Consider the following 4,527-nt stretch of genomic DNA (forward strand, 5'->3'; position numbering starts at 1 on the left):
AAATATTCCAAAATATCCTCGAACAGAAGTTCGATTATTTAACAATCTATATAATTATCTGCAGTTGAAGTTCATTTAAAGGAATTTTAAATGAAATTCCAATATAGTTTCATCCAAGGAAGCTTAATGAGCTTGCACCCCTAGGGGGGACGTAGATTCGAAGGTAACCACCCCTTACTTCGCTCTTCAAATTTTCTACGATTTAAAAATCGATCTGCATTTCATGAATCATATTTAGATCTTCGAATCTCTTTTCCTAAAATTAGAATTACGTCTATGGGGGTTTCTAGACATGTAATAATTCGGTTTCGAAATTCCCTCGAATTTATCCTAATAATATTACGCACCTCACATTCATCCTCAAATGAGTGAACAGAGATGAACAGATATTCAAAAAATTTTTGAATAGAAGTTCAATTATTTAACAATCTATATAATTATCTGCACTCGAAGTTATTTCAAAGGAATTCTAGGATTTCAATACAGTTTCATCCAATGAGGCTTAAAGAGCTTACACCCTTAGGGTGGATGATGATTCAAAAGTATGTACCCTCTTACCTCGATCTTCCAATTTTCTACGATTCCAAAATTCATTTGAATAGCATGTTTCACATTCAGGATTTCGAATCTTTTTTCCCAAAATTAGAATTACACATATGAAGGTCCTTAACACTAAAACTACCAATCCAGTGAAAATGACTGGTCTCAGAATTTTCCTTTTTGCAATCACCAAACACATACACCTGCTTTAAGAATAAAATTGGTATCAACTCGTATTAAGAAAGAACTGTAATCGATATATTCACTCGTATTCATCGTATCGCTGAAATTACTATAATCAGTGCACGTTATAGTTAGGTACCCATTAAAGATCGGTAGTTCTAGTGTTAAATTTATAACAATTCGGTTTGGAAACTCCCTCGAATTTATCTCAATAATATTAGGTGAAGTAAAAAGAAATCCATTACTTTTGCATTCAATTTCATGCAAAAATAATGGATTTCTTTTTACTACATTTAACCCTTTGCACTCGAGAGGCGAGCTTCAGTCACCATTTCATAAGATTTGGAAGATCGATATTAATTAATATATCAAATTTAATGTAATGCAACAGTGTGCGAGGTATCGAAATCAAATAATTCTACAATTCTATTATTATACAATTCTTTATTTACTGCTCAAAAAATTATCGTTAGTCTTTTAGTAGAGAATCTTTGATTTTCTACTCTTGTCTAGCCAAAAATTCGTCGAGTGCAAAGAGTTAATCTAATTAAAGACGAAGTAAGTTGACAATATTTGCCACCACCTGAATATTCCAGTATTTGTATTTATAAAAAGAAATCCATTATTTTTGCATTCAATTTCATGCAAAAATAATGGATTTCTTTTTGCTTCATCTAATATTACACGCTCCACATTCACTCTGAAACGAGTAAACAAAAATAAATGAATACTGGAAAAGATCCTCGAACAGAAGTTCAGTTATTTAACGATACGCATAACGATCTGCACTCGAAGAGCTCTCCTCGATTCGAATAGAGTTCCATGAATGGTCTGCAGAGCTGTGCAATTGGCGAACGAAGCCACCACCGACAACCCTTGTCAACCGAGGCGGCTGTTTATTATTCCTCGCGTAATCGCACTGAACGTACGCGGAATTGCACGGAGGCGGCGCGTGCGTGAATGCGTGGCCGTGTGGTGCGTGGTAGGCGCCAAGAGATACCGAGGCGCCTTCTTAATTGTGGGAAAGCGGCGCCGGCGTCTGGAGGGCCCGCGTCGTGTGAAGCCGCCGCGCCCCGAGACGCACGATTTTTAAACAATTCCACGTCCAGAATGCGCTTTTTCCGGGAAATTCTGGAAAATCTCGGATATTTTTTCCGCGCCGCAAAAACTACCAATCCAGCGAAAATGACTGGTCTCAGAATTTTCCTTTTTGCAATCACCAAACACATACACCTGCTTTAAGAATAAAATTGGTATCAACTCGTATTAAGAAAGAACTGTAATCGATATATTCACTCGTATTCATCGTATCGCTGAAATTACTATAATCAGTGCACGTTATAGTTAGGTACCCATTAAAGATCGGTAGTTCTAGTGTTAAATTTATAACAATTCGGTTTGGAAACTCCCTCGAATTTATCTCAATAATATTAGGTGAAGTAAAAAGAAATCCATTACTTTTGCATTCAATTTCATGCAAAAATAATGGATTTCTTTTTACTACATTTAACCCTTTGCACTCGAGAGGCGAGCTTCAGTCACCATTTCATAAGATTTGGAAGATCGATATTAATTAATATATCAAATTTAATGTAATGCAACAGTGTGCGAGGTATCGAAATCAAATAATTCTACAATTCTATTATTATACAATTCTTTATTTACTGCTCAAAAAATTATCGTTAGTCTTTTAGTAGAGAATCTTTGATTTTCTACTCTTGTCTAGCCAAAAATTCGTCGAGTGCAAAGAGTTAATCTAATTAAAGACGAAGTAAGTTGACAATATTTGCCACCACCTGAATATTCCAGTATTTGTATTTATAAAAAGAAATCCATTATTTTTGCATTCAATTTCATGCAAAAATAATGGATTTCTTTTTGCTTCATCTAATATTACACGCTCCACATTCACTCTGAAACGAGTAAACAAAAATAAATGAATACTGGAAAAGATCCTCGAACAGAAGTTCAGTTATTTAACGATACGCATAACGATCTGCACTCGAAGAGCTCTCCTCGATTCGAATAGAGTTCCATGAATGGTCTGCAGAGCTGTGCAATTGGCGAACGAAGCCACCACCGACAACCCTTGTCAACCGAGGCGGCTGTTTATTATTCCTCGCGTAATCGCACTGAACGTACGCGGAATTGCACGGAGGCGGCGCGTGCGTGAATGCGTGGCCGTGTGGTGCGTGGTAGGCGCCAAGAGATACCGAGGCGCCTTCTTAATTGTGGGAAAGCGGCGCCGGCGTCTGGAGGGCCCGCGTCGTGTGAAGCCGCCGCGCCCCGAGACGCACGATTTTTAAACAATTCCACGTCCAGAATGCGCTTTTTCCGGGAAATTCTGGAAAATCTCGGATATTTTTTCCGCGCCGCACTCCAACTCTCTCTCGACTCGATCATCTCGAACGCATTTTCCGAGATTCTGGAATCCCTCGTCGCGGAATTTGCATATCAAGGGTACCGCTGCAGGTTCGGGACTGTGTGTGTTAATTTTCAGTAATGGTAATAAGTGTGGTAAATGGAGGTTCTTATGGGACGATGCTTAACGCGAAACCTGATACGATTTGGAATTATGTGTATACATCAGGGACTCCTTTTTGCTCGATTCACATTTACGCGATTTTTTGTTATTGTTATGGTTCAGTCATTTTTGTGTATGCTTTTTTAACACGATTCACTCGTGTTTGTATAATTTTTCTCGAGCATTTTGTTTATTTTTATTTTCAAAGCCAAGAATATGGCGAATGTTAACCCTTTGCACTCGACGACTTTTTCATTACAAAAAAATAGTAATTCGAAGATTTTCTGTCAGAGTCGAAGAAATTTTTTAAATGGTAAATGAGAAATCATATGCAAATTAAGACGTAGAATTATTTTTCTTCGACATTCTACATATTTAGTTAGGTAATTTTATATTTGATATGTTAATTAACATCGATTTTTAGAATTTGATTAAATGGTGAATGAGAGTCACCTCTCCAGTGCAAAGGGTTAATAAATATTGTTATCGAATAGTGTTTGCTCCAGTTTAACATAAGTTCCATTCTTCGCAATACTAATTGATTTACTATTTTTTACATGATAGTCATCCATCGAGTAAAAAGTTCGAGGTGTATAGTAATATGTGGAATGCAATTAATTAAGGCTTGTTTCAGCTGAGAAGATTGATGTATAGTTTTCGTTTAAGTCATTTAAATACCATCTGAATTTTCTATTTAAACTCCAATAACTTTGACACAAAAATTCTGTGTATTTTTCATGTTTTCATCAGTATGGTCTCCAAATCCTCACTTACCAAAAGTCCCATTTAGTTGCCATTCGATTGCATTTAACACTAGAACTACCAAGGCTGTTAAAATGATTTGTTTAGGATCCTTTATTTTTGGAATTATTAGAAATATTCTGGTAATTTCGTAAAAATAATATCGATTCTTCTTGAGATAGGAACATTATTATTTATACTTATTTATTTCCATTATATAATATTACTTTAATTAATATAGTTTACGTAGATCATGTTATTGCTGACATATTCATGTAGACATTACATGTCAGTAGTTCGTGTCGACTCACCTAAATACCATTTCAATTTTCCATTTAAACTCCAATACTTTTAACTCTTTGCGCTCGAGAGGCGCCCTTCAGTCGCCATTTGATAAAATTTCGAAGCTCGATATTCATTAATATGTCAAATTGTAGGTAATGTAACAGTGTGCGAGGTATCGAAATCAAATAATTCTACGCGTTAATTGTCATACGACTTCATATTCACTGCTGAGAAAAATATCGTCAGCTTTGTAA

The sequence above is a fragment of the Eufriesea mexicana genome, unplaced genomic scaffold, assembly GCF_001483705.2.
Source record: "Eufriesea mexicana isolate 0111107269 unplaced genomic scaffold, ASM148370v2 scaffold4744748127, whole genome shotgun sequence".
Classification (NCBI taxonomy): Eukaryota; Metazoa; Arthropoda; class Insecta; order Hymenoptera; family Apidae; genus Eufriesea; species Eufriesea mexicana.